This window comes from Cavia porcellus, unplaced genomic scaffold (assembly GCF_034190915.1).
Source record: "Cavia porcellus strain 051 isolate PalLab524CR breed Dunkin Hartley unplaced genomic scaffold, mCavPor4.1 scaffold_21, whole genome shotgun sequence".
Lineage (NCBI taxonomy): Eukaryota > Metazoa > Chordata > Mammalia > Rodentia > Caviidae > Cavia > Cavia porcellus.
In genome coordinates, this window is record NW_026947504.1 from 7,429,193 (window position 1) to 7,441,988 (window position 12,796).

Here is a 12,796-nt window from a genome sequence, read left to right on the forward strand (position 1 = left end):
AGAATATGGTTTTTCTTTGTAATGTATCTTCAAGATAACAGGGATTTTCAATGAAGATAATAGTGATGATGTTGCCTACTGTAATAGCCAATGAAATGTAACAGAACATATAATAGGTGACTTTCATTCATGGTTCCTTAAATGTATTATTTGTGTAAACCATTTTATCTTTCTGTGACTCAGTCACCCTATAAAATATAGGCAAATGATAATACCTAACTTATACTCCTTGTAGAGGAATATATACAATCTTCATCTATATTTATCTTCATTTCAATTCCCCAGACACTTGAAGAACATCAGAGAGAGCTACCGTAGGAATATGGTAATAATGATGAAAGTTAAAATTTATTAACTAATTACTATGTTCTAGGCATTATTTTAAATGTTTTACATGTATGCAACTATGTATACCTCACTATAGCCCTATAAAAAAACTATATATATGTATATATATAATTATTATCCCCATTTTTCTGAGACTCAGAGAAGTTCTGTTTCTTACATGAAAGCCAAAGTGAGCCATAATTTGGCTCTCTACTTCTCTACTTTTTCTAATAGCATAGTATCAAATCTATAATAGAATAATAAATATGAAGCAAGAAACTCTGAACATCCAAAAGAAATGTCAAAAAATTTTAATATTGGGCTGGGAAATGCAGGTCAGTGGTAGAGCAGTTGCCTAGCATGCATGAGGCTGTAGGATTGACCCCCCAGTATTGCAAAAGGAAAAGAAAAAGCTTTTAAATGTTTTTCACTTTCCCGTAAGAGATTCCCTTGAGCTCAAGACTTACTGACTTTGGGGGGTTGGTACCAGAGTTTGAACCAGTGCCTTCTCACAGAGCTATGTCCCTGGTATTTGTATCTTGGAATCAGGTCTTTCTAAGTCATTAATTGCCCAGGCTGGACACCAATTTGCTGTCCCCCTGCTTTAGCTTCTTAGACTGCTGGGGTTAAAAGTATGTGTTGCCATGTTTGGCTTTGACTTTTATTTTATTATTATTTATATTTAATTGATATAGTTAATTATACATATTTATAGGATATATATATATATATATAGTGTAATGATCAGATCAGGATAATTGGCATATCCTTCATCTCAGACATTTATTACTTTGACTTGTTTTAGGTACAATTTTTAAAACTATGTCTGTGTTTTTCAAATTCATGGGAGGGCCAGGGATTTGGCTCAGTGGCATAAGTGCCTGCCTGGCAAGCACAGGATCATGAGTTCAAATCCCCGTACCAAAAAAAAAAAAAAAAAAAAAAAAAAATCAAACTCATGGGAGATGATAAGGTACAAATTAAAATGCTGATCTCAGTTGGAAAAGTGATGTATGCTTGAAATCCCAGCACTCCAGGAGGCTGGGGCAGGAGAATCACAAGTTAGAACCCAACCTGAGCAATTTAATGACATGAGGACTGCCTTAAAAAAAGAAAGAAAGAAAAGAAATGGGGGAAGGTTTGGAGATACATCTCAGCATGAAAGCCCTACTGCGATCTCGCAGATTGAAAAGGACTCATATTTAAGAGAAGAGTTAAGGGAATGGTAGGGAAATGAGAACACTTACAAAATAAAATACACACCAAGTCAGGCAAGCAAGAAAACTTACCAATTGCAATATTCAGTAAGATTGTCACAGTGGTACAGTATATGAAACTGACATTTTTTCAATAACTATCCTGCATCAACAACTGAAAGCTAAAGGATAGTCAACAGTAAAAGAGGTCAGGTGCAGACAACAAGCTCCTGTCCCAGAAACATCCCATAGGAAGATTCTAAGGAAAGGATGGCTCTAGAAAGACTGTATCTAATCAAAATTGGAAGGTCAGAACTCTAGAGGGAAAGATACAAATTCTCAAAGAAGTTTCAGCCATCCTTATGGACAAAATCAGTTAAGTGGACTTAAGTTGAAAAGGTCCTCAATCTCAGACGTTGGGGAAAAAAATGGGAGCTAAAAAAACTATTGTTCTCTATGTTAGAACAAACTCTTTTCTCTTCTGCAAACAAAAACCTGGGCTTCTAGGAGGGAGGGAGGGGAGAGAATGAGGAAAGAGAGAGGAGAGAAAGAGTCCTTCTTTCAATCCAACATAGATATTAAAAACAAAATCCAATAAAGGTACCATGATCAAATAAAAGTGACTGAGAAATCTTACTTAAGAATAGTGATATAACAAGATAACTAAAATATTAGAAAATAAAATTCAACATCTTAAAATAAACAGCAGACCAAGTAGGATCATACCTGGAATACAAAGATAGTTCAACATTAGGAAAATAAATTTTAATAAATTTTATTAAAATAAATTTTAATACTTAATCATATTAATAATCAAAAGAGAGAAAGTAATTATCATCTCTTTGGATTGATTTTATTGATTCACTCAGCCAATAAATACTAAGCACCTACCAGATGCCAGCTGCTGTTAGGTGCTAAGGGAATAGATATTGAGAAAAATATAAATCAACTACAAAAATTATATACTAATATTTGATATTCTATATTGTCAGATTGTGTGTCAATAGTACAAATGCTATAGAAAAAAAGCAGGCTGCAAGAAAAAAATTATAGGAAAGATGCTACTTAAAATAAGTAATCAAGGAATGGTCTCTTTGTAAGATTAAATTTGATCAAGACCTAATGAACTGAGGAATTTAAACAAAGAAACATTTGAAGAAGGCTCCAGGTAGAGAGAACAGCAAATGCAAAGCCCATAAATGGAAGAGTACTAGCATTTTTGGGATCATTGATATGGTTAGAGGAGAGTAAGCAAAATAACGGGTAGAACACAAGATCAGAGCGGTGAAGGACAGAGGGGATAGATGATAATAAGGCCTACAGGACATTGATTTTTATTTTGGTTGAGACCTGTGGTCCTTAGAAGGTTTTGAATAGAAGATTCGGTCTCCATTGTAGAAAGATTTTTCCGATTACTAAGTTGGGAATGTACTCCAAAGGATAAAGGTAGAACCGAGTGACCAGACCAAAAAATGCCTTAATAGTCCTTACTTGGACTTGGAACCATAGTGACTAGTACCACATTAGGAAGGATGGTGGATGATAGTTACAGGCTGGATATTTTAGGAATTCCAGTATACTATAAAGCTGAGTTTGCTTTAAATTAGGGACCCTCAATGTCAGTATATGCAAATATTTTCTCTGTAACAGTTCACTTTCTCCAAAGACAGATCCTCTTATGTCTTGCCTAGAGATAACTCCAGTCTAAATGCTAAATTTCTGAAGCTGGGTAGGCAGAGCAGAGCACTGTGTTAAATATTAGACTTGTACGTTCTCCTATCATATTCTTGTTTTCATATCTATTCATCAGTCTCATATGCTGAAGTCCAGACTCTAGTTCAGTTTCTCCAGAACTGAGATCTTTTGTCTCCTGCATGGTTATCAAAATATCCAACTGCTGAGAGTGAGCGTACAGATAAGAAGTTGGGCTACATTTATGTTTATATGGACTTTTACATAATCTGCCCCCTTTGATTCCTTTCCTATCTTGCACATGTAATTTACTCTCTGCTTCCAAAGAAGATGAGACAAATTTTTGTGCTAATTGCTAGTGTTCTCCTCTGCAGTACCTCAGCTTGAAATCCCTGTCTTGCTAAAACATTTATCACTTCTCCATCCATTTTTAGTCTTTGTGTACTCTAGCTTAGGGTTAAAGAGATGTCCTAATGTCACTAAACATGGAGTTTGGGTCTTTATTTCTCATCCTCCTTCCATGAATATCTTTAAACATGTTAAAATATGCTTAATATGTCTTAATATAAAATGACAAATTAACACTTTATAAAATGCTACTTTCCACCTTTCCGATCAGCAAAGATCATTAACTTGGTTTGGTAACTTCAGTTCCTTGATGCCTGTTGACTGGACAATTTAGCTCCATCCCACTAAGCCTTCCTATAGGCAGGTCACCTGAATGTCCTCAAGAAAACTGCTCCCAACACAAATACTAGTATAGGTAAGAGTCAACGTGCATTCTTTTTTCTTTTTTTTTTTTTTTTTTTTTTTTTTTTGGTCTTTTTCATTTTTATCGGTACCAGGGATCGAACTCACGACTGCCTGCTTGCAAGGCAGGCGCTTATGCCGCTGAGCTAAATCCCCAGCCCCTCATTCTTTTTTCTAAAAAACAAAACAAAACATAAAAATAAAAAAAAAACTTGACTGTGATATGATTCAAAGACCATAAAATTCACCCTTGAATTGTACCATTAAATGGCCTTAGTATATATTTAGTTTTAGATGCATTACCACAATCACCTTTAGAACATTTTCTTTACTTCCAGAAAGAACTCCCATGAGCCATTATAAACAATCCTCCCTCAACTCTACAGCCCTAGGCATACAAATCTACTGCCCCTATATATTTACCCATCTGGTTATTGCATATAAATGGAATCATATAACATCTGGTGTTTTGGGACTGATTTCACTTAGCGTGTTTTTAAGTTTTAACTATGTTGTAGCTTGTATCATTTCTTTTTATTAAGCACTCTCATTTTTTCACTGTCTTTTAGTGAAATTCTTTTGGGTTTGTACTTACATCTGGGTTTTTCTTTCTTTCACTTTTCCAGCTCCAACAAAGTCCTGGACCTTCTCAGCTCAGGCTCTGAGTTAACACTTCCCAGCCTCAGGAACAGATCTCTTTGGAAGTAGCTGAGGGTCTCATTTGGTCGCTTGATCCTTGCAGTCTCTTACAACCTAATCTTATAGGTAACATACAATTATGTTTACCATATTCTATTGTCCATACTCACCAACCCCTGCACAAGATACGAGAGAATTAAGCAAGGGTATGAAAGATCACAGGCTGGCACTACTGGTGGACTTGAGGTGGCTACCACTGTGAGCATGTGGTCATGTTGCAATCCACGGGAAGGCTTAGCTTTTTGCTTTGTCCCATCTCATAGATCCTTCTTATAGGATAACAGAAACAAATAAAAAGCTTTCTTTCATTGCAAAAAGCTAACTCCCTGATAAGGAAGAGTCCTCTTGCTTCAGCAGCACCTGATATCCGTTGGTCGGTGTGGTGGGGAGTATCTGGCATTATAGGAATGAGGAAATGAAGTAAAATGATTGTCTTTAAAATAATCCAATGGCTGATAGCAACTTGAACACAGTGTTGGTTGTATAAATAAAGTTGAAAAACTCACTCACCTGGCATATTCATCTGTGAATAATTACTTCCAAGGAAGACTACAGTACCATACAGAAGAAAGTAACTGCATGTAGTCATGAGTATTCACTCAGTCTTTTCATCGGGCAACAAATATTAATGGTACAGAGGGGACCTTTGCATCTAATTAATATTCTCTGAATGTTCCTGCAGGATCTAACACTATACTTAACAATATGACATCATTATATTAACAATATAATAAAGAAACATAAAATAAATATATAGTCCCTTTCTTTGCAAATCTTTCATTCAATGGCAGGGAAAAAAACAGGCAAGTCACAAACTACTATACTATTTCTTTATTTTTAAGAACAATTAACATACATGGTTATAAAAATTCTCTTTTAAAATATATGTATATTAGCTTTTGTCTTGTATCTCTTTTTCCATTTCCACATGTTTTTAGTTATTGGGGAAAACTGTTTAGATATAAATGACTTTTTTAACTTAAAAAAACACATTTTAGGGCACAATATAGAAGCACCATCTTTTGGGGCTTATTTTTCTAGTTAATGTGTGTGGGTCAATTCAGCGGATAGTAATAAGATGAGCATTTTGGGATTTGAAATTTCATTGAGAGATTAATTTATGTTGCATCATATAATTATATCAAAAGAGGGTAAACTGAATCTCTTTAGTACATTTAAAAATACTAGGAAAAGCAAAAATATATCTTTACTAAACTTGGTTCCATGGAAATATTCCAGATAAACAGATTGAAGGAGACTTGATTTAAAATAGTTTTGCAGATTGGTTTAAGCTCAAGATCAGATTAATTTGTGATAGAAACCAATAGTTTAAAAATGTAATTTTATATATATTTTTTTCTGTATTAACAAGAAATCTTAGAATGTGCATAGTTTGGTATTTATTTGCAAGATCAACTTAAAAGCAACATTCAAACAATTCCGTTAGCAGCTTCCAGCACCTCTTGAGTTTTTATATCCTTAGTAGAACTATCACACAAATAAATGGCTTTCTCTCAAAGAAATTTCCAAGCACAGTAATGTCAAATGAGGCTGCAAGCTCTTAATATAGAAAGGAAAAGACTATCTTAAAAGCTCAAGGTAAAAAATGACTATTCCCTTACATAAAAAATAGATATAGGCCATTTTATCTTACTGGATTGGCAAAAATTAAGAAGCATAACAAAGGCCATGCATTAAAGTACATGGCATTCTTACAAACTGGAAGAGTGGAAAACTATTGGCATTAATTGTCTCACAGAGTTGGATATGGGCATACTCCATAAACCTACACCTTGATGGAAACATTATATGTGTGATCAGGAGACACGCATAAGAATATTCATGCTGGACATGGTGGTACATACACATCATACTCCCATTTGAGAAGTTGAGGGAAGAGGACTGCTGTGAGTTTGAGGCCACCCTAGGCTACATAGTGAGTTCAAAGCCAGACTGAACTGTGTAGAAAGAGCCTGTCCTTTAAAAAGCCAACTATATATATATATATATATATATATATATATATATTCTTAGCAGCAATATTTATAATTTACAAGGCTGTAAATGAATCAGCAATATATCAATGAAAGAATAAATTGTGGTACATTCCCACAATAGAATGTTGTATAGTGCTGAAAATGAACAGACCGTCATTATATCCAAAATGGATGAACCTTAGAAATATGTTGAGTAAAGAGGGCAAATCCCCCAATAACTTATATGGGGTGATAGCATTTTTATAAAGCTCAATATCATACAAGTTAAACAACACACTGTCTTGACAAATATGCATTTGTGATAAAACAAAAATTTTCAAAACAAAACTAGAAAAGAATGATAACCTCACAATTTAGGCCACTGGTTATTCCTGAGGGCAAGGGGAGGAGACAGCAGAGAAACTCAAAGGTGAATACAAATGACTATGAATTTTTCTCATGCTTGGTTTGGATAGAGGATATATGTGTGTGTGTGTGTGTGTGTGTGTGTGTGTGTGTGTGTGTGTATTTTGTCTTTTTTGAGACGGAGTCTCACTATGCAATTCAGGCTGGCCTTGAGCTCAGTTTGTAGCCCAGGCTAGTCTCAAACTCGCAACGATCCTCCTACCTCAGACTTCCGAGTGCTGGGATTACAGGCATGAGCCACCACGCCCAGCTTATTATTAAGCTTTATACTTTACTTATGTGTTAATTATACTTTGTATCTATTAAAAAGCAAATTTATAACAGATTTTGAAACTAATTCAATTCACCCCCTCCAACTGAGAAAAAAGAAATCTGATGATGTTTATGCAACATGTAAAGAAACAGAGTGGCATAGCCCCCTTCTCAAATAAGGAATGAGACAAAATTCTGCAAAATAGACCCTCTCCAAAGCTACTCACAGCTTTTAAGAATAATGAGTCTAGCAGGAACCAAGAGAATGTAAGTTAAAGCTAAAACGTAGGCAAATTAAATGTGTTTCTTTTTCCCCCTAATGTGCTAATGGAGTGTGCAGAAACTCTTACCTACCAGTCAGGAACTAAACTGTGATGTTGCAGAATAGAATCTCATTGTCATCAGGTAAAGTTAAAAATTTTCAGTGATTTAAAGAACAAGAAAATTTTCATGAAAACTGCACTTAGAATGGAATATCCAGGAGAAAATGAGCAAAAACACAAAGACCAAATGAATTAATTCATTTATTCGTTAAAACTTTCTTTAGCATAGCCACTACTGTGGGTAGTGGGGAAGTAAGTAAAGTATGAGAGGTAATTAAGAGAGTCCCTACTCTCAGTGAACTCACACTCTGCCATTGGGGTGACCTTCAGAATACAAACAGAAAAGCTACTGCTACAGGTATCCACGAAGAGGTGTCCACATAAAGGAAAAAACCTAAAACCAACACAAGGAAGGCGTGTTTGTAGATTTACAAGAAAAGTGAAGTTGATGAAGTTAGTAGGGAGGGAGATATCAGTTTTCATTCTATGCCAAACGATAGTAAAATATGAGTTTAGAGAGCAAACCAAAGTACTTACCTGCTAGAATCTAGAAATAAGAGAAAAACAAAGAGAGCTTGGCTTGGAAATGTAAGAAAAATAATAACACAGGCAGCAGGATGTCACATTTATTGGGTACTCTATACTAGATAACACTTGTAAAAGGTTTCTACGAATTAATTAATTTAATCCTTATTTTTTCTGTTTTTTTATTTTAAAGAGAATAAAACCAAGCAAAATAAAACAGAATAAAGCCATTCAAAACAAAACAGTAAAAGTGATATGATTTCAAAACCAGATTATAAGAAATCAACAGTAGTTACCACAATGCCTCTTGTTAGCTTCAAAATAGCTGCCCACATGATCAGACATAATAAAATCAAATAAAACAATACAACAATCAAAACAAATCAATGAAAGTGATATAGGACTTCAAAACAAGATAACAGGAATAATTTAATCCTTATGCTGTATCCATGTGGTAGTTGGTAGTATCGCATTTGATAAATGAGGAATTTGGGGCCTATGGAGTTTAAGTAATTTACTCAAACTAACATAAGAATTTGAAAGCAGTTTTTGAACTTAGTTTCAGTTATACACACCCATACTCCTGTATGCATGTGTGCGTGTGTGTGTGTGTGTGTGTGTGTGCGCGCATGTGCGTATGTGGGGAGGGGGATATTGGGGATTGAACCCAGGGTATTCACACTGAATTATACCCCCATCCCTTTTTATATTTTATTTTGAGTCAAGGTCTCACCAAGTCACTAAATTGACCTGAGCTTGCACTCTTTCTGCCTTAATCTTTCAGAATGTTGGGGTTACAGCTGTGTGATACCTCGCCCAGTTTAGGCCCATTCTTAGTATTGATCACCATACTGAACAGCAGAAGGGTTTCTTAACTAAAAGCTAGTAAAGATGAAAGAACTAAAAAAGTTGTTTTGGGGACTGGGAGTATAGCTCAGTGGAAGTGCATGCTTAGCATGCCAGAGATCCTGGGTTTGAGTCTCAGCACTAAATAAAGAAAAAAAAAAAAAGGGGTTGTGGATTTAGCTCAGTGGCATAAGTGCCTGCCTTGCAAGTGTGCAGTCATGAGTTTGATTCCTGGTACCGATAAAAAAGCAAAAGAAAAAAAAATGGCTGAGCACAGTGGAGCATGTCTATAATCTCAGATGTGTATAGGGGAGGCAAGAGGGTGGCAACTTAGAACCCTGGGCAACTGAGAAAGGCCTTGTCTAAAAAAAAAAAAAAAGATATAGGTGAAGCCCAGGGCCTGGTTTCAGTTCCCAGTACTGGTGTAGAAAAGAAAGTCACCATGTGATGTAATCAATGTACACTTTTATAGACTGAAGAAATTTAAAATATTATCACAGCACCTGCTTGACAAACATACAATCCTGAATTCAATTCCCAGTACCGAAAAATAAAATAAAATAAAAAAGTGTACTCCCAAGACAGCAGGTCTGGGAATGTGGTTCAGTGGTAGAGCACTTGTCTACCATGCTCAAGAGCCTGGGTTCAATCCCAAGTACTGCCAAGAACAAAACAAAACTGTTAGGCTTCAAAATTACTGGATCCAGCCGGGCATGGTGGCATACTCCTATAATCTCAGCACTTGAGAGCCTGAAGCAGAATTATTTGCAGGTTTGAGGCCAGCTTGGGCTACAAAGTGAGCCTAAGGCTAGCCTGAACTGCATAGCAAGACCTGGTCTCAAAAAGACAAAAAAAAAAAAAAAAAAAAAAAAAAAAAAAAAATGTATGTATGTGACAATCAAGAATAGATACTTGGAAGGTTAAATATATTATACTTATTCATACTTACCCTACCTATATTACATAGCCATAAAAGTGTTGGTGTCCAACCTCATTGTCCAGAATCCAATTAATCCATCTTGTTTTTATATACCAAAAATTAATGAAGTAATTAAAAAACCAGAAACTCAGTTTATGGAATAACACTCACCTAAAGACAAACTAATGAAAATAAAATCAATTCCCACTCAAAAATCAAAATTTAAACTGGGCATAGTGGTACATACCTGTAATCCCAGCACTGAGGCAGGAGGATCATCAAAAGAGGCTAGCCTAGGCTACCTAGTGATACCTTGTCTCAAACAAAACAAAAGTTTTGATATTTAGTATTTAAGAATAGAAGGAAAAAACATGCTTTTGGGAAAGGCTAATATTTAGAAGTTTTCTAAAGTAGATTAAATAAATACAAATGGTACAGAAATAGGGAAAGCAGGGAGAGCAAGAGGGCTTGCTTAGTAGCAGAGTACACGTTATAAAGGAAGACCATCTAGTTCAATTTCTAGCTCTGCTACTTATTAGTTATGTGAATTTTGTTCTGTTTGTTTTTGTTTGGCTTGGTTTTGGTTTTTTGAGACAGGCCACATTGTGCAGGCTGGCCTTAAACTCACTATGCAGCCCCAACTGTCCTCCATCTCACTATCCTCCTTCCTCAGTCTCCTGAGTGCTGAGATTGCAAGTATGTATCACTGTGCTTGGCCCTCAAATTTCTTGATCTGTATCACAACTCTCTCATTGATAAAATGAGGGTAATTTACACATAGAATTACTGCAATTTTTTTTTTTTTGAGGTGGCATCTTACTAAATGTTGGCCATGCTGATGTTCAGCTCCTGAGTTCAAGCATTCCTGCCGCCTCAGTCTCTTGCATGCTGGGTCTATAAAGTATACTCCACATGGTCAGAGTTTGTTGCAAGAATTTTATGAGCTAACATACAGAGGGTGATTATCAGGTGCTAGGTATACCACAACAGCACTATATAAACATTATCAGATTTTTTAAAAAAAGGTATCTAAAGGTTCACATCAATCTTTAATCAGAAATCAAGCAAAATCTTGTATAGCATTATAATCCTGGGCTGGCAGTGTAGCTCAGTGGCATAAGTGACAGCCAGGTAAACACAAGGTCCTGAATTTGAGTTCTGGTACCAAAAATAAATAAATAAAGGATTACACTCCTCTAGCCAAAATCCTGAAGCTTGGATGCCCTTCTGAATTTTAAAATAAATTTTCATATTTTATGAATGTGATATATTGTATTATCTACATTTTTATTAGCATATGGTATCCTGAGCTGCAGCCCTTAGTCAAAACACATTAATATTTCTGCAATGAAATGTATGAATATTTTCACCAAATAGAATAAATGAAGATTTAAAATAGACTATATCAGTTCCAATCAGATTTTGCCACCAAACAAATTAAGAAAAAAATTTTTTTGGATTTAGGAATTACAGATAAGTGATTTTGAAGCTGTGTCTGTAGTGAGTGTCACAGTCTTATTGTATTAAGTAATGGAATGATCATTAAAATAGCAATGGTGATAATTATAATTAAATGAAAAACTTTTCTGAAAATCAATGGCCTTCTTTATCTCTTAAGAAAAAAGTATATAACATGGTTGTCATATGATGATCTTATGTGGCATAAATTGTTAATAATGCCTGGAACATCTCCACAAATACTCCCATGACTATTCCAGACAGAACTTCTTCAAGGGTGACTTCCTTGGAAAGCACTTGGAAAGCTGAGGCAGGAGGTCAACCAGAACTACATAGCGAGACCTTGTCTCGAAAGAGAGACAGAGAGAGTTTTATTTGATCATTGCATTTAAAATATCAGTGGACATACATACACATACATTCACACACAATCAGTTAGAGACTCTCTTTTCCCTTTTTCTTCTCCTTAGTATTTATCACTACCTAGTATTATATATTTGTTCATCATCTGTCTTACAAACACTGGAATAGGAGAGCAGACATTTCATTGTGTTTAATATCTCTAGAACAATGGCTGGTAACAGGCATTTGATAAATATTGTTCAACAAATGATTCAAGAAAACATAGCTGATTGACAAACAGCAAAAGGTTCCAAGAACTAATCCTAATATAGCAGGTCATTACCTACTTTCCAGAAGGAAGTTCAAGACAAAAAAAAAAAAATGCATATATCATTAAACATCAACTGTACTATATTCATGTAATATGTCTATTAATAAGATTCTAACAGTAATTTTAAAGCATTTCTTCATTCTGTGTACACTTAAAATCAATATACTATCTTGAAAGTAAAAATCATTTAGTTTATATTTCATAATTATATTTGAGTAAGCAAATAAAAAGTATACTCAAAAAATAAAATAATTATTACAGCATATAACATATTTTAAAAAGAGCTAGGCATGGCGGCTCATGCCTGTGATCCCAGCACTCGGGAGGCTGAGGCAGGAGGATCGTTGTGAGTTCGAGAGCAGCCTGAGCTACAAAGTGAGTTCAAGGCCAGCCTGAACTGCACAGAGACCCTGTCACAAAAAAAAGAAAAAGATATTTTAAAAAGAACTTATTTAGTATTTTCCACTGTAGTATTGTCTTGGTTTTCTCCCTGACACATTTTAAACACTAAAGAAAGTAATTCTATTGATCTTCAATATGCTACTGCATTAGGTTGCAAATGTAGCCTCTATTAGCTTCAGTGGAATCTATTCGTCTGTATACATATATGTATTTAGTTTTGACCCAGGCAGTAAAATGACACTACACTGATAATCTAAAGTAAGCAAGCAAAGAGTTTTGGGGTCACCACTAAAATATGCAATAAAAAGAAATTTTTTTTTTGGCAGCACCAG